Source organism: Aegilops tauschii, chromosome 4 (genome assembly GCF_002575655.3).
Source record: "Aegilops tauschii subsp. strangulata cultivar AL8/78 chromosome 4, Aet v6.0, whole genome shotgun sequence".
Classification (NCBI taxonomy): domain Eukaryota; kingdom Viridiplantae; phylum Streptophyta; class Magnoliopsida; order Poales; family Poaceae; genus Aegilops; species Aegilops tauschii.
This window is the reverse complement of record NC_053038.3, coordinates 502,661,628-502,680,596: the sequence shown is the minus strand read 5'-3', so window position 1 is coordinate 502,680,596 and position 18,969 is coordinate 502,661,628. Positions and strand designations below refer to the sequence as shown.

The following is an 18,969-nucleotide window of genomic DNA, read 5'->3' as shown; positions in this document are numbered from 1 at the left end:
GAGGAAGCAGAGGGATTGGAGAAGCGAGGCGCAGGCGACGGGGAATAACTGTGTAGGCCGCCAGGGGCCGCATAGCTAGGCGGATTCAAAGGCAGCGTGGGGAAGCTGGGACGCCCACGTCCAATCAACCGCCACGCGTCAACCGAGGCCGCAGGCTTTTGGGGCCCGCGGCGCTCCGAACTTGACCCTTGGCTTCGCCGCGAAGCCAAGCCCGAGCGCACCTTGGGCCCGGGGGCTACTGTCGGCGTTCTGGGAACGGGGGTCCCCAGACTTGCCTGCCTGCAGCCCATAGCGTGCACTACAAGAAATATGTCAACTTGCGACCCTCACTATTGGTCACTGAAAGGTCATTGTTTTTCATTTGCGACCTTTTTGTGACCAAAAACACATGGTCAAAAGCTGGCAGTCGTAAACTAAAATTAACGACGTGGAAGGCCACGACCAAAACAAAAGATCATGAATTCTATGACCTTCTATTTTGGTCGCTGGCTGTCTGCCCAAGCCACGTCAGATCCGACGTGGCAATCTGACGTGGCAAAATTGCGACCAATTGAGAAGGTCGTTGATAAGATTCAGCCCGGTCCAGTTCGGTGTCTATATGGGCTGAGCCCATTAATTCAACCAATTTAGTGTATTTTTTCTGTCAATTATGGACACGTACATAGGCCTGGCCCAACAATTCGATTCTCTAGGCTGATGTGTTTTGTTGTACATTTCTTTTTTGGGCCTAGACCATATTTTCTAGGCCCGGGCCTTTTAACGGTCCATTTCTTTTCAAATTTTAGCCTTTGTTCCAATCAATATATTTTAGGCCTTTTTTCAAAGCACGAATAGATTTGGTCCAATAGGCATTTCGGCCATTTTTCTCTTGGGCTATATATTTATTTTTCTGGCCACTTTTAGTCAAGGAATGAATTTCAAGTGAATAAAAAATAATATTCTGAGTTCAGCGAGCAAGTATACATCAAGTTCAGCGAGCAAATATACATCAAATTCCCAGCATGTTCAGCAGTACATCGAATTTCTCAAGAATATTAGCATTACAAATTCAGTAATATATAAAGCAAGTTGTTGACTGGGGCTTCGAGCTTCTTCGAATGTCTTCAGCCCAGAACTCCTGTAAATGAGTGGAATAGTCACATGTTTAGTCTTAATATAAGCAATATTTGCTAACAACAAAACAGAACAATTAATCTAAGAACCATGCAAGAACCTAGGTGTCCAAATTAGATTATGCAACATCAATTGACACTAAAGACATAAATAGTCACCAGATGGGCATCAAATCATCACAATAGTTTCTCGACAGATGATAATCTCATCTAGCATCTGAATCTAAACTCAAGCAGCATGCATCGATTGTAGGAGGGGGCAAGCAATTAAAAGCTACAGAGAGAACACAAGTTCTATGTACGTAGATAACAAAAGTAAGAAAGAAATTGATGAAATGTACAATGGAAATTTACTATTGTTACAGAGCAAACATAAAAAATCCATGCTCAGTTATAAACCAATTATTGCAACTATTGATGCTGCACCATTCATAGGCAATCAGAGATGAAGGAAACAACGCAAAGAAATGATCATCACCTTAAGCTCCTCAAGGGTAAAGCCTCTGCCAGCCCTTGCCTTAGTGTCGTACTTGCGGGTCTGGCATTGCACGATGGGGCGAAGAGGTCCAGAGGTAGGGCAGGGGAAGATCTTCACAGCCTTCTTCTGGCGAGCTGTATACAAAAAAGAACATAATGTAAGATGGCAGTGAGTTAAGCAAGCACCACAATAACAGAAACATGTTGTCAGTGGATTGGATGGTAACACAAACATCTACTCTTCCCTGCTGTAACAAACATGTACTTAACTCCTTACATACACCAGTGCAAGTGTTGTTCACATGTTACTACTTGATTCGACTTTATACATATAAATAGACATGACAATAAACTTGCATAAAGAGACATCTAGTCTAGCATCAGACTAACTTACTGGTATAAAGAGACATGAATATTCATGGTAGTTGTACTAGAAAAAACTAACTGAACCAATGTCTCCACAGATATCATAGAATCAGAACAGATGAAGCCGACAACATAATATAACCAGAAGTCAATTGTATCTACTCATATTTTGTGTGTCCAAGTAGGTACCGATGAAAGTCAGAATATCCTGTAATTGTTGAATGACTCATGGTACAGCTTGCATTGTCAAAATGCAATGAACCAGGATTTTAGTTACACATATGGTTAAAGGAACAAACTTAAGGAATTAGTTAGAATCTCATATCACCCATGATCCACTGATTTAGACTGGTATTATATCTTATAAATCGAACTGAAGAAGTTCATTTCCAGCCCAACTATAATCTCAGGCCAACTACTGTAAGATGCAGGGAGCAGAGAGCTCACCATGGCTGTCATGTAGCCGACGTGGAAGAGGCAACATGTCCGTCCAAGCTGGATCAGCAGCACCAGCGGACGGGTCCGGGGTTGTCGCCGCTCCTCCTTGTGGATGCCGAGGTCGGAGACGCCAGATCCGTGCGGGCATCCACCTCCCATCCTTGCAATCAAAACTTTATATGTGAGAATTCAATTTTATCAATCTCTGAACTCTAGTCTAGTCTGATTCCTGAAAGGGGATATGAATCAGCAAAAGAAAATCAAGGGGCCCTGCCCTCCCACTTTCCTAGAACAAAATGAGTACATGAGCAGCAGCTATATAGGACTGATGATGCATGTACTACCTGGGAAAGAGCCACCAGCAGTATGATCTCTGGAAGACCGATCTCGATGCATTTCGCAACCTACATAGCACATTCATACTGTTATGTTATTGTTATCCCCACTAGTGTCAACTACAGCCAGACAGAATTCAGAAGTGCAGAGATTTTTCATTTGTGTATGCACAAGCAGAAGGCTTACACTTGGGAATCCAAGCTCGTAGAGCCCGAATCCGAGGGCGAGGAGGTTGAGGGTGCGTTGGTGCTGATGCCGGAGCTTCCGCTGGGAACTCCAGCGGCACCGCCATTAGTGGCTGGTCTCCGGCGCTTCCTTTCTTCCCGGGCAAGAAGACAGACGAGACAAGGAGGAGCAGCGGTAGTTCGATGTGTGTTGGGTGGCCTGGCTGTAGCGTGGCGGCCGTGGCGGCGGACCTGGACATGGACCAATGAAGAATGAACACTGGTAATGAGATACAGCAAATGCAAACGGTTCAGAATAACACCAAGACATTCAGTACTGCAAGAAATTTCTGAAACTTCAGTTGCAGTAGTTGTCAAACAAAATATCAGTCCAGTAACCTTCAAATTAAATTATGATGGTTTACTGCAATGTGTTTTAGTGATATTGTCATACTACAGTATAACCGAAGCATCTAGGAGAAGGGGCAGCTGCCGGTGCTCAGTGAGCAGGCACAGGAAGACAATGAAGGCCCCGCTGTAGAGTACCCACCAAGGATGCAGAAGAAGAAATCAAAAGAAACGGCAACCAATGCTCGCTCTGTTACTGTCCTGTAAACCAGCTAGCGTGTGTTGACTGTCTAATCTAAGACTTGTAACACCAAGTTGTTTCGTTCATAGGTGTGTTTGTGCCGTCTGCGATGCTTTCAAAACAACAACCGGGCAAAGTTAGGCTCAGGTATTAAAATGACAAAAATAACAGCCTAAAGAAGCAGCTAATGCTTTCAAACAGCCAGCAAGAAATGGAGCACTGGGTCATATAGACTTGTATCTGTATAATCAACGACAGGACCAGCGAATCCTAGGAAGCAACCACGAAATGCGCACGGGTGTGGCCGAGAAACCTGCACGACGGTCGACGGCGGACGGTCGAGGGGAAGGGAAGGGGAGGGGAGGAGAGCAGCACCTGCGCAACAGTCGGCCCGCCTGAGCCCGGAGACGGCTTTGTCATGTACAGAAAATTAAAGTAGAGTGCCCAACACACACAGTGTAAGTAAGACTAGCATATAGTAGTTTGTCTTGTACAGAATGCTTCTAATCTAAGTAAGCATGAGAGTGTACGTGTTGGAGCTTTGTCATGCATGCAAATATTTTATGAGGAGAACTAGATACATGTATGTGACCATTAGAGTGCATACGTGTGTAGGGGAGCTCCCTTGGCATCGCTGCTATCGTGTTTGACCAATGAAACAAAAGGTTACAGGGAGCTTTTAAGTAAAATCTGTTTGTGTGCACAGCAAATCTGAGAATGTGAGCTCGGTATGCTCTCTACTAGTCTCCAGTGAGCTGATCCTGCTAATCTATCTACGCAACGGTGGTGAGAGATGGAGATGCCAGTAGAAGGAACTAGCAAGCATACCACATGCAAGGCCAAGACGGATAGCACTGACAACAGGTATGCATCAATGGGCATGCAGCACAAGACGAATATCTGTAAGTCTTTCTTCAGAAGAGGCATTGTAACTAGACTACTGCTTACTACTTAACCCAAAACTGAATCATGAAACAAATCTTACCATCCATGCACTGTAGGCAGGATCTTTCTCAGGCAGGTACGGTGGTCGTCTCTCTTTCGGCTGGATTTTCTTAGCCCACAGTCTTGTCGATGAAGAACCACTTCTTCAGCGTTTTCTTGTCACTGCAGGTGTGGAGGAAGTTCATCAACAGAAGAGTACCTAAGAAGAAGAATCATGCATCGGGAATCAATCAAATCAACACCAAATCGAATCAGGAAGAAGAATCGAGTGCTCACATAGGTAGTTGCAGTGCTCCTGCACCTCCTCGATGTCGTACTGCGTCAGCATCGCCCAGGTTCATCTTGTTGGCGTGGAACTGGTCTGCTCACGCCCAGGTGATGCTTGTACACGGTTTGCACTGGAGGCAGGCCTGGATGCCCTCCTTCCACCGTGGTGAAGACCTCGCCTTCCACCATGGTGCCCAGGCCGTCGGCGTAGATCTGGCGCACGCCCCCGGCCCCATGCCTCCCGGACTTCTGCACGCAGCAGCGAGACGCGGTCAAAACTGAGGCTCCGCTGTGGGGAGGAAGTGGACGGGATCGAGAGGAGCACGATGAGATCGGGAGGAAAGGGACGTCCTTATGATCTGGCTCGCGAGCCCACTGCTGCTGTCGCGGGTCGTCAACGGTGGGGGTGACAGCGGATCGAGGTGCGAGGGAGGGGGAGGGGGGTGGATCTGGCCGCCGCTATGCCCATGGCCGGGCCATGCGGCTAGGTCTAGGTCATGAGCGAGGAGGGAGCGCGGATCCGACCGCGGCCGTGGGAGAGAAGGGGAGGGGAGGGATTGCCGGCGGCCGGGGTTGGGGGAGAGGACGGAGGACGGCGGCGGCGGCGGCTGGTTGGTTGGGGATCGAGAGGGTTGGGGGTGGCGGCTGTGGGACGAGAGGGGGAGAGTGGATCGGGGGAGAGGAGTGGATCGGGGAAGCTAGGGTTTGGGTGAGAGGGTTAGGGGGTGAGGGCTGCCGTTGGATCCAGAAGCATTCGACGGTGGTCGATGCATGATTCGCGTGATATGCCTATGCATGAATCAGAGCGCACCAAACAATTTGACGATTTTTTGACCATATAAATTGGTCGTGATTGATTACATATAATTTTTTCATTCCATTTTTTAGTGCCCAAAATGAGTTTTTATTGAAAGACCTATCTAATATTTGTTCAAATGATGTAATATTTTGCACAAGTTTCATCTTAGATTGGCAAAAACATTGACAAAGGGAGTTCTTATTTCTCTTGCATGAAAAAACAATTTTCCATTTTTTGAGTGTCCAAAATAAGTTTTTTTGTGAAGGACCTACCATATATTTGTTGCAAAATTGTACCAAATCAATTTTTTAAAACATTAGGACATATTTAATGCACAACTAACCAAATGGTTGGGTGTCAAAAGTTTTGATCCACCTCTGGTGAAAAAGACAAATTTCTGCCGATTCAGCTGGAAGTGGGTCAAATTTGAACTGTAGCTACCTCGTAATTTGCTCTTTATTTTTTCCAAAAATTATTTCTAGGTACATAAGTATCTATTTAATCAGAGAAACATCAAAAGTGTTTCAAGATTCAACCACTAGCTAGGAACGGTCACGCCCGCTGTTTTGACCGCATTTTGAAACGGGCATAAAAAATTCAAAAAAATCAAAAAATTAGAAAACCTTCGCATTGTGTTATTACATGTGACCAAGTTACCAGGAAAAATAATAAACTTGTAGTATGGCAATTCTTTTAAAAAAGTGTTCTCAGAAGTGAGCTATCATGCGTGAAGATTCATGGCTTTCAAGCCAAATGATCAATCTTATGGCCACATTCATGGTATAGTTTGTTCAAATGATCTCATATTGTGCGCAAGGGTGCATCTTGGAATTCCAAACAATGTTGCCTAAGGGAGATTTCATTTTCTTTGCACGGAAAATTCATTTTCTATTTTTCGAGTGCCCGAAATGAGGTTTTTTTTGAAGGACCTACCATATATTTGTTGCAAAATTGGACCAAATCAATTTTCTAAAATACTAGGACATATTTAATGCACAATTGACCAAATTGTTGGGTGTCAAAAGTCTTGATCAACCTCTGATGAGAAAGACAAATTTCTGCCGATTCAGTTGGAAGCGGGTCAAATTTGAACTGTAGCTGCCTCATAGTTTTCTCTTTATTTTTTCAAAAAATCATTTCTTGGTACATAACTATCTATTTAATCAGAGAAACACCAAAAAATTTCTAAGATTCAACCACTAGCTACGAACGGTCATGCCCGCCATTTTGACCGCATTTTGAAACGGGCATAAAAAATTCAAAAAAATTAAAAAATGAAAAACCTTCGCATTGTGTCATTATATGTGACCAAGTTACCAGGAAAAATAATAAACTTGTAATACGATAATTCTTTTAAAAAATGTTCTCAGAAATGAGCTATCATGTGTGAAGATTCATGGATTTCAAGTCAAATGATCAATTTTATGGCCACATTCATGGTATAGTTTGTTCAAATGATCTCATATTGTGCACAAGGGTGCATCTTGGAATGGGAAACAATGTTTTCTAAGGGAGTTTTCATTTTCTTTGCACGGAAAATTCCTTTTCCATTTTTCAAGTGCCCGAAATGAGGTTTTTTTGTGAAGGAACTACCAAATAAATGTTATAAGAATGGACCAAATCAATTTTATAAAATACTAGGCCATGTTTAATGTACAATTGACACAATGGTTGGGTGTCAAAAGCCTTGATCCATCTCTGGTGAAAAAGACAAATTTCCGCCGATTCAGTAGAAAGCGGGTCAAATTTGAACTATAGCTGCCTCATAGTTTGCTCTTTATTTTTTCCAAAAATCATTTCTAAGTACATAACTATCTATTTAATCAGAGAAACATCAAAAAGTTTCCAAGATTCAACAGCTAGCTAGGAACGGTCAAGCCCACCGTTTTGACCGTATTTTGAAACGGGCATAAAAAATTAAAAAAATCAAAAAATTGGAAAACCTTCGTATTGTGTCATCATATGTGACCGAGTTTCCAGGAAAAATAATAAACTTGTAATACCGTAATTCTTTTAAAAAGTGTTCTCAGAAATGAGCTATCATGCGTGAAGATTCATGGCTTTCAAGCCAAATGATCAATATTATGGCCACATTCATGGCATAGTTTGTTCAAATAATCTCATATTGTGCAGAAGGGTGCATCTTGGAGTTCCAAACAATGTTGCCTAAGGGAGTTTTCATTTTCTTTGCACGGAAAATTCATTTTCCATTTTCGAGTGCCCGAAATGAGGTTTTTTTGTGAAGGAACTACCAAATAAATGTTGTAAAAATGGACCAAATCAATTTTATAAAATACTAGGCCATGTTTAATGCACAATTGACACAATGGTTTGGTGTCAAAAGCATTGATCCACCTCTGGTGAAAAAGACAAATTTCCGCCGATTCAGTAGGAAGCGGGTCAAATTTGAACCGTAGCTGCCTCATAGTTTGCTCTTTATTTTTTCGAAAAATCATTTCTAGGTACATAAGTATCTATTTAAGCATAAATACATGGTTTGGTGGTGATACGTTGAGGTTTGGACGGTGGCCCATGGCCCCAACTCTAAAGCGCGTAGACTCGCATGCCCGCTGCGTGGTCACCGCGTGACCGTGGCGTTGCCAAGCGTTCTGGGAAGCCTAGGCATGTCTAGTAGGTTTGGCACTCCCCACGTAGATGCTTGGAAGAAAATAAGAACAGGAGAATCTCACGAAGAGACCGAACAATGCTCAAACATGAATTAGCACCCAAGTGTTTGATTAGTGGTACGGGAAATGCACATGGGCAATGGGCCTGAGTTTTAGCCGAGGATGATCATCTACTAAGGACACTATCTTGGAATATTTGCAGCTCAAATGGAGGAGCCTAGGTGACACTTGCTTTGCAACGTACCACACTAGACAAAAATATGAATGTTGAAGCCACACTCACATGTATTGTTAGATGGGGCTCAAATTTGGTGGAGATCTATGATTTGGGAATATAGAAGATGTGGCAAAAATTCAGCTCATTAGGATATGCCTAGTTAGTACTTCCTTCACAATAGATAGAGGTGAACAAAAACTTTGGAAATTTGCCGAGGAAGATTTACCAGCCAAATGGAGTTGAATATTGTCATGAGGCAATGATTTGGATAGTAAAGAATGCTCAATTTTTTTCGGAATTTTGGGAATGACAGAAATATAGGTTGCTTCACAACCTAGGTTAAAAATTGAAACATGGACATGACACATAGGCAAAACTGATGAGGTGGCTCCTAGTCATAGCAATCCAACTTACAAGGTTATGACCATCTATATTGGTCATGACCAGCTAGAAATAAGGCAGCGGATCAGTGCTGTCTGCTTTGTGACTATTTCATGTAAGGAGATTACGACCTTTCTGACCAAAACGGTCGATATAGTTTAGCGTTTGGAGCCCCCCGAACAGTTTTTTACCAATTGGTCTCAAATGGTCATAGATCTATGACCAATTCTTCTAGGGTCACTGCCAGAAGGTCACTAGTTGACATATTTCTTGTAGTGGTGGCTAAGCGGCAGGCCGTACGGCCCATCTTCATCAACAAGGCATCCAAGACCCTCGCGAGGGTCCAAGCCTCGCGAGGCGGACGACACAAGACCTCCTCTGGAGTAGCCTAGCCAGGCAGGCTCACGAGGAGTGGAGATATCAAGGCGGGGCAAAACCTCACGAGGCTCTCGTGACGTGAGCCATGACGAACGGCACCAGGCGGGCGCCAGCGCGCGCATCGTCCTTATTTCCTCTTTGGTGCTAAGGAGGCCAGCGCAGGCGAAGAGTACCGAGGCATCAGACAAAGGTTGCTATATTGGTGCAACGAGACCAAGACCAGGAGGACGGCAAGACGGAGGTCATCGTGGAGCCCAAGACGGCGTCACCGCCAGAGTTTTTCGCAGGCGAAGACCGCTTTTGTTAGGATAGCTTGTACTAGCTGTCCCCCTTCAAATTCGCCCGCCATTGTTGGATCCCTTCCCGCTCGATATTTGGGAAGAGGACCAGGGCCACTATAAATAGGTCTAGCCACCACAGTAGTAGACAGATCGAATCCTCACCCGCACAAGTTCGACCAGCACAAGAACACCTCAACCTCGGGAGGCTGTTCTTCCTTTGTACTGTTCATCATCAGCCCAAGAGGCAATCCACCACCACCACACTGGAGTAGGGTATTACACCACAACATTGGCCCGAACCAGTATAAACCTCGTGTCTTTCTGTGTTGCAAGTTCGTCGAGTCCGTCTGCGAGATCTTTACGAGCTAGGGCGTAGATCGGTAGAAGGGAAAGACATCGCGCGCACCCCAGTGTTCGAAGCTTAAGGGTTTGCCGGAACCCCACATCCGACACCCCCTATGCTTCACGGATGAAGTAATGGATCATGAATTCCCAGAGAGTTTTTAACCCATAAACATTGAATCATGTGATGGTACTACAGACCCAGTGGTATGGATAGAAGACTTCTTCCTCCACATTCACATGGCCCGCGGGGATGATCTACATGCCATCAAATATCTCCCGCTAAAACTGAAAGGGCCAGCTCGGCATTGGTTCAATAGCTTGCCGGCAAACTCCATCGGAAGCTGGGAGAGCCTGGCAGATGCATTCCTAGACAATTTCCAAGGCACTTATGTGGGACCTCCTGACGCTGACGATTTAAGTCATATAACTCAGCAGCCAGGGGAATCGGCCAGGAAATTCTGGACCCGGTTCCTAACTAAGAAGAACCAAATTGTCGATTGTCCAGATGCAGAGGCCTTAGCGGCATTTAAGCATAACATCCATGACGAGTGGCCCGCCTGGCACCTCGGCCAAGAGAAGCCAAAATCCATGGCAGCCCTCACATCACTTATGACCCGCTTTTGCGCGGGCGAGGATAGCTGGTTGGCTCGTAGTAACAATACAGCAAGCAAACCTGGCACATCAGAGGCCAGGGATAGCAACGGCAAACCATGACGCAACAAACACAAGCGCCGCAAATATGGTGAAAACGCCAAAAATACGACAGTTAATGCCGGGTTTAGGGGCTCAAAATCCGGTCAGTGGAAAGGGCCACCCAAAAATAACAATTCGGGTCCATCCAGTCTGGACCGCATACTCGATCGCCAATGCCAAATTCATGGCACCCCAGGAACGCCAGCCACCCATACCAGCAGAGAATGCTGGGTCTTCAAACAAGCCGGTATGACAGGCGCCAAAAACGGAGAAGGGGGGTCTCAAAGCGATGACGACGACGAAGAGCCCAGATCACCGAACACAGGAGGGCACAAGAAATTTCCCCCGCATATTCAATCGGTGAATGTGGTAAATACCACCCAAATTCCCACCTCGGACCGGATATGCACACTTAGGGATGCCGACTTAATGGAACTAGTCGTCCCACAATATAAACTAGGGCCGGTCACCTTCAACCGCATGGATCGTCCGGTTAACGCCAATCAGGGCAGTCGAGCCGCACTAGTCCTCGACCCAATAATCGACGGGTTCCACCTCACTCGAGTCCTTATGGACGGAGGCAGCAGTCTAAATCTGCTTTACCAGGACACAGTGCGCAAGATGGGCATCGATCTTTTGGTGATCAAACCCACTAAAGCCACTTTCAGAGGCATTATACCAGGTGCGGAAGCCAGGTGTACAGGCTCCATTGCCCTTGAGGTAGTCTTCGGATCACCAGAAAATTACCGTACCGAAGAGTTAATCTTCGAAATCGTCCCTTTCCGCAGTGATTATTAGACACTGCTCGGACGAACCGCGTTCGCTCGATTCAACGCGGTGCCACATTATGCCAACTGTAAGCTCGAGATGCTCGGTCCACGCGGCATCATCACGGTTAATGGCAAGGCCGAACCTTCCCTCGGCACCAACAAGTACACCATTGCCTTCGCAGCAGAAGCAACGAGCAGCACCTTGCAGCCGAACCTCGAGTCGACGTCCAGGCTCCCAGACACCGTCAAGGGACTCCGAACTACTTCACGGAATGATAGCCCGACTCGTCCAGAGCTCAATTAAACACTTTGACGAAGGCCAGGACAGGCCGCACTCAGCGGCTCAACCGCTCTCCGGCACGCAAACATTTCTTTCATTTCCTTCGCAGGTTCACCTTTGCGCCGACCAGGACGGTCTATACGGAGGCAGCTTGAACACGCAAGGGAATCCTTAGACATTCCCTGCAACGACCATCCGACTATATTACGGATCCGCACTCAGCTTCTTCCCCTTGGTCTCAGCAGGTTCCGCAGTCATATTCCTTTTTTATCACATTACCTGTACTCATACACATAGACGTACTATTCAAATACAACATGTGGATTTATATGACGCTTACCTGCTGTTATTTATTATTGAATTTCTTTTGTCATATGGCGTCCGTACAAAGCGATATGCCTTATATGCCAGGGGCTTCATTTTACCCATAACACGGCAATAAAGTCCGAACACCTTCACGGAAGTTCGGCACCCCGAACCTATAGCATTATATGCACCAGCTCCGAATCATGTCTTGGGTCAATAGTTGGGTTTGCCCAGCTCCCATGTTTTGGTACCTTACGTTCCGCTATAACGACTAAGGTAGCACTGGGAGAACTACTGCGATTGTGTCCCGGTTCTTCCGGACGAGCACCTCAGTAGAGAAAGCCGAAAACTGACTGTCATGATACGGTGGGAGCTGGTCAGCTGTTCGAGAGGTTACAAAATCTTTAAGGATTCCTCGCGCATAATGCCATCACCAACGCAGCGTGCGATGAATCGGTTTTTCTTTTGATTAGGTGCGTATAGAGCCCCCCGTGCGGTCTTCCGAACACCAGGGGCTGCGCCTACCTTACTAAAGCTCCTATGGCTAAGTGAGAGTGATAAAGCCCTATAGTCCGATTGCCTGGTTCGTTGTGCCGAGCACCTCCTTCGAAGGACCCAAAACTGGGATAAAGAGTGCTCAGATTTATCCCAAACACCCCCGTACTTCTTACGTGGGGGCAGAAGCCGATGACTGGCCCACTCTCAGGTTTAACATATAAAACAGCCGCACAGGAGGGTAAACTTTTACATAACAGGCAATAAATAAATGACCTTGTTCAAACATTACAAAGGACAACATGATTGGCATTCATGGAAATATAATTTCCTTGGTGCATAGCTCCGCTGCAAGGTAGGATCCTTTCCGGACACTCTCATAATATAATTCGGGCTTGCAGTGCTCCTTCCCCTCTGGCGGTCCTTCGGTTATCAGCTTTTCAGCATCCATCTTCCCCCAGTGCACCTTTGCGCAGGCGAAGGCCATTCGCGCACCTTCTATACAGACCGACCTCTTGATGACGTCAAGTCAAGGGCAAGCGCTTACAAGCCGCTTCATGAGCCCGAAGTAGCTGCTTGGAATCAGCTCGGCAGGCCATAGCCGGATAACCAAATCTTTCATGGCTAGTTCCGCCACCTTATGCAGTTCGATCAGCTGTTTCAGTTGATCGGCAAAAGGCACCGGATAATTCGGTGCCAAATACTGCGACCAGAAGAGCTTATCTGCAGTGTTCCTTTCTTCGGCTCGGTAGAATTGGGCGGCATCTGATATGCTGCGGGGTAGCTCGGCAAATACCCCTGAGAAATCCGGATTCAAGACTAGAAACATAGTTTTCCCCTCAAATACTTGCTTTACATGGAAAAAAGCCTTACCCGCCGCGATCTTTCTCGCCTCTCGGATCCCCTGTAGGGCGCTTTGGGTTTCCCCCCGGGCATCGCTCGTGGCCTGATGCGCCTTAGTGAGTTCGGATTCTTTCTCCGTTAAACTCTGCTCCAAGGTCTCGCATTTCCCACGGCCTCTTGCAGCTCCTGCCCAGCTTTAATAACCCTGGCCTCGTGCTTCTCACGAAGAGCCTGCTCTGTGGCTGCCTTTTTCTCGGCCTCGGCTAGAGCCTTCTTAAGGGCCTCGAATTCGATCACAATCCCTAGCGCAAATCATGAAGCTTATTTCATACTGAAATTCATTCGCAATAAACGCGGACATTACTTGTGCATACCTTGTTTGTCTCTCAACTGCATTTTCAACAGGCCAAGTTCTTCTTTGCCCCGCTCCAGACTTTGATTCAGTCCGGAGATCTCCGCAGTATGAGAGGCAGCAGCCGCTACAGACGCCTGCTTATAACAAAAGAGAAATAGATGTCATTCAATGAGTCTTCCTGTGAACATAAATTCGATCCTCTGTCCGGTTGCTTTTTTCACCGAACAGTATATCAGGGGCTACTATCTATACTATGACACTCTTCGAAAACTCATAAAACATACCTCAAAGCCTCTTATAAGGTTGATACAGGCTTCGTTCAGTCCACTCTCAGCTGACTGAATCTTCTCAATCACCGCACCCATAAGGGCACGGTGTTCATCAACGATGGAGGCACTCTTCAGCGCCACCAACAAAGCATCCGACACCTCTGGTTGGACAGAGGTTGCCGGTATGCCCCCTCCAGCTGGGAGAGGCCACCTGCCTAATTCTGGAGCCGTATTGGTCTCCGGAACTGCACCCGGCTGGGAGCCGAATTCAAGATGGCCCCCGCCGTCAGCTCGCTTGGGAATCTTTTCCCCCATGTGTCCGGCCCCTAAAGTTTGACCTCCTGGCGCCGCCTTCACGGTCTTTTCCTCTCCTCCTTGGCCGGGGTCCTACTAGGACGAAGCCTCAGTGTTATGCACCTGTTTGGAGGAAGGGGCCTTTGGGGGCGTCCCGCTCTCCATAGCATCCGAGCTCAGCGAATCCCCTGATGAGGATTGTTTGGTACGGGACCTTGCCGGACTACAAAAAATATGGCTTAGGTTAAAATACTCTGCCATGATGAGTCTGGACGCATAAACGTACTCGGATTTTATATACTCACGAGTTCACCAGGGGCTGGGCCCTGGGATCCCACGCCGGGCCGCTGTCGGCGGCGGCAGTGATCTCCTCCGGAAGAGGAGCCTTTCCCCTTTTGGGTGGCTCAGCCTCCAAGTGTACGGAGGCCGTCCTCTTCTTTCTTCCCCCCGCAGGGGATTCATTTTCCTCCTCCTCGTCGTCCTCTTCGGAGGCGGAACGGGCATTAGAGCCTTCGGATATTGTGTCCGAAGTGCCGCGGCGACGAAGGCCGCCCCGGGTCTTTTTGGCCTCCTTCTCGGCCGTCTTCTTCGGCACCTTGTAAGGCGTCGGGACCAGCATCTTCATCAGAAGTGGGATGGCCGGTTCTTCGGGCAGTGGGGCCGGACAATGGATCCGCTCCGCCTTCTTCGTCCAGCCCTGGGAGAGTTGTATAAAACACGTTAAGCGCTTCCTTTGGGTTATGCGGATAAAAAGTATGATGACTTACCGAACTTGCAGGGCGGGACAGTTGGTACCCGCGGTCCTTGGCGGAGTCCGGCCATGATTTGCTGGACTTGAAAAGCACCTTCCAGATGTCCTTGTGCGAAGAGCCGAAAAGCTCTCGCAAGGTTTGGTGCTTGGCCGGATCGAATTCCCATAGATTGCAAGTCCGGTGTTGACAAGGCAGGATCGGGCGAACTAGCATCACCTGGACCACATTGACAAGTTCAATATTCTTGTCTCCCATATCTTTAACACCCGTTTGGAGCACCGACAGTTCGTCGGACGAGGACCAGTTCAGGCCCTTCTTGACCCAGGATGTAAGCCGCAAGGGGCACCGAATCGAAATTCGGGAGTAGCGGGCCATTCCGTGCCGCGCGGCTCAGTGACATAAAAGCACTGCTGTTGCCACTCCTTGACAGAATCGTTAAAGGTGCATGTTGGCCATATGACATTGGGCATCTTGCTCACCATAGCGCCATCACACTCAGCGTGCTCGCCGCCCACTACCTTGGGCTTCACAATAAAAATCTTCAGCCATAGGCCGAAGTGTGGTGAGATGTGGAGAAAAGCCTCGCACACGACAATGAATGTCGAGATGTTGAGGAAGGAATTAGGGGACAAATCATGAAGATCGATCCCATAGTAATACATGATGCCGCGAACGAACGGGTGAAAGGGAAACCCTAGCCCGCGGACAAAGTGAGGGAGGAATAGAACCCTCTCGTGGGGTTCCGGAGTAGGGACGATCTGTCCCGCCATCGGGAGACGGTGGCTGATTTTCGTGGCCAGATACCCGGCCTCCCGAAGCTTTTTGATATCCTTCTCCCGGACGGTAGAGACCATCCATTTGCCTCCTGCTCCGGATCCGGACATTTTTGGAAGGCCTTTGTGGGCAGAGAAGATGAACGCTTGGGTGCTGGAGCTTGGGCAGAGGGGAATGGATCGGGAAGTAGAAAGCGTGGGTGCAAAAGGGAGTCCTTATCCCCTTATAAAGGCAGCAGGTATTCTGCGCCTCCCCCCTTTGCCTGGTAAAACCGCTTATTCCCCAAGCGCCGTAATGGATGGCATGGTTGGGTTACCCATACCCGTATTGATGAGAATTCCGTGATAAGGGGACACGATCTCTGCTTCCACAGGACGTGCCAATAAAACCGCCTTGCAACACGTGCAGTGGCAGGCTCGGAAAAACGGTTCGTCATGACCAGACCACGGCATTACGTCACGTTATGAAAAGCTGTCAGCAGATTAGATTTGTGGAAAAATTATTCTCTCTACGATGGTATGTGGAATTTGTTTTGCAGAGCCGGACACTATCCTTGTGTTCAAAATCTTCTATGGAGTATTCGGAGGAGGAACACGCCTTGCAATGCCAAAGACAATCTGCGCGGCGGAGTCGTCGTCATTGACGCCTGGTTCAGGGGCTACTGAGGGAGTCCTGGATTAGGGGGTCCTCGGACAGCCGAACTATATCTTTTGGCCGGACTGTTGGACTATGAAGATACAAGATTGAAGACTTCGTCCCGTGTCCGGAAGGGACTCTCCTTGGCGTGGAAGGAAAGCTTGGCAATAAGGATATGTAGATCTCCTCCCTTGTAACCGACTCTGTGTAACCCTAGCCCCCTCCGGTGTCTATATAAACCGGAGGGTTTAGTCCGTAGAACAACAACAATCATACCATAGGCTAGCTTCTAGGGTTTAGCCTCTACGATCTCGTGGTAGATCAACTCTTGTAATACTCATATCATCAAGATCAATCAAGCAGGAAGTAGGGTATTACCTCCATCGAGAGGGCCCGAACCTGGGTAAACATCGTGTCCCCTGCCTCCTGTTACCATCCGCCTTAGACGCACAGTTCGGGACCCCCTACCCGAGATCCGCCGGTTTTGACACCGACAACAGCTCCGTCGGATCGACCCGAGCCTGAGCCAGCGCACGAGCACGCCAATGACCAGTGCACAATCACAGTCCCTCTTTCAGGAGCGGCAATCTGTAAGTATTTTCCCTCTTATCTTCATTGCTCACTTTATTTTCCGCATTTAGTAGTTTTATGAGTTCCATCATGTCATACCGTAGGCCTACCTGGAGTACACATGCCAGGAGACCATGGCGTGGCACGAGAGGCTTTATGCACACCATGAGCAGAGGGATCGCCAGATGCAACACACTTTTCAGGAAATGGCGACCGGCAGGTGTCCTCAATTGCAACCAACACAATGTCCTCCAGCACAACCAATGCTGCTGACCTTTGAGGAGTTTGTGGCACAGAACGCTGGCCCCTCGCCGGTTAGTTCATCCCCAATCTATTCACCCAAAGCATATCATGCCTTTCAACATAGTCATATATCCCGTTAATATGTCTTTTTAACATCCAGGGAACCGGTGGATCAACTATTGGCGGTGGTCTTCGCAGCACTCCCGAGTCACGGAGCCTGACCACTCCGATCCACGGAGGCAGAGGCGGAGGTGGAGGCGGTCTTGGCGGTAGCGCTGCCGCTAGCAGTGACGACCCGGGCTTCGGCGGTCTTGGCGGTGACGACCTCCGCGGTGCTCGACGTCCTGGCGCTTAAGCCTTTGGGTCACATTGTGGCGGTCTTGGTGGTGATGATACTTATATGCTTGCGATGTTTATTATTGTTGTTTGTGACATTCTTATAAGCTTGGTGGTGATGATAGTTATATGTTTATGCTTTGCGATGCTTCTTATGATGTGTGATGATGAATTTGTTGTGTGATGCTGCTGGGTCAGCTATTATGTGATGCATATATTTGTTGTGTGATACTATATATATTCAAATGAATTGATGTGAAACAAAACAGAAAAAAGAAAAAAAACAGATAGAAACTATGCCGACGGCTAGGCCGTCAGCATAGAGCTGGCGTGAGCTCCCAGTGGCTGACACGTGGCATGTATATGCCGACGACTAGGCCGTCGGCATAGACATGCCCCAGGAGAGCCCAGTTGCTGCCACGTGGCACGTCTATGCCGACGGTCTAGCCGTCGGCTTAGTTTGAAACTATGCCGACGGCCAGGTCGTCGGCATAGACCTGCCCCAGGGGTGACGCCTACTCGCCATGTGGCATGTCTATGCCGACGGTCTAGCCGTCGGCTTAGTTTGGAACTATGCCGACGGCCTGGCCGTCGGCATAGAAGTGCCACGTGGCGAGCAGCCGTTGGTCAGCACTTGATGGCGGCCGCTATTAGGCGATAACGTTGCCGATGGCCAGGGCCGTCGGCATAGATGTATGGACACCGTCGGGATAGGGCCTATGCCGACGGCCTTCCTGGCTACGCCGACGGATATGTTGCCGACGGCCCTATGCCGACGGGGCCGTCGGCATAGGCCCGTCCCGACACCCAGTCAGGGCTATACCGACGACCCTGGCCGTCGGCATAGGGTGCGATTCCGGTAGTGTGATGTAGACACCGTTTCATTTTCAGTTTCAGTTTGCTTGATTGATCATTTTCTTTTCTTTTTATCTTTCTTGCCAAGTTCCACGAGACATCAACCAATGTGGTGCTCAACCAATTTGGTTCCACCACTTCAAGTTTTGAAATTCATCCTTGTGCTAGACTAAACCTGGTGACGACACTAAGACCCCAATGGTGTGCCACGTAGGCATGCAAATGAGTCTGTTGTGAAATGCAAGTTTTACCTTTTATTTTGTTTCACTAATATGCACATTATTGTTTTGGCCGCTTTATGTAGAAATGAGAACTCAACATGTAGATTTGTCGTGTACGTGGGGGTGAGTGTGTCGTGCCTGACATGCTTGTCCAGTACTTTTAACTAGTCGTTTGCATTGCATTGAGATGATAGTTTTTTTAAATATACACTCGAACATATGGTTGCTCATATCTCTTGAAATAAGCATCTTGAATTGGCGACATTGTTACCTTACATTATTTTTAAACTTGCCTTTCGACACACTTCACATCGATGAGACATTGACGGGGAACAATGGATTTGATCTAGACGAGTTGGCGAAGGGGCGACAATTATGCATTGATACGCTAATATGCACATTTCTGTTGTAGCCGCACTTCAACGATTTTCCAAATTGCTTAATACCATCCACATCACATATGTTCTCAAACGAGTGCTCAACATATACAACTTTTATGACTGTGCGGCGTGAATGTGCCTTGCCTTGTACTTTTAGCCCGTTGTGGCATCATTT

General features: G+C 47.6%; 1 long non-coding RNA gene across 2 annotated transcripts; it reads right to left on the bottom strand.

The window, feature by feature from the left end:
- Positions 1–915: 915 nt before the first annotated feature.
- On the bottom strand, positions 916–5,348 carry LOC109750317 (uncharacterized). 2 transcript variants are annotated; one of them, XR_006663140.2, is made up of 7 exons: positions 4,704–5,348; positions 4,468–4,626; positions 2,916–3,145; positions 2,738–2,797; positions 2,403–2,553; positions 1,591–1,724; positions 916–1,117 (listed from the first exon to the last, which is right to left on the bottom strand). It is a non-coding gene; the product is annotated as an uncharacterized lncRNA (long non-coding RNA). The 2 variants fall into 2 exon arrangements; XR_006663141.2 differs by having other exon boundaries at positions 4,468–4,589; positions 4,704–5,343.
- Positions 5,349–18,969: the final 13,621 nt, after the last annotated feature.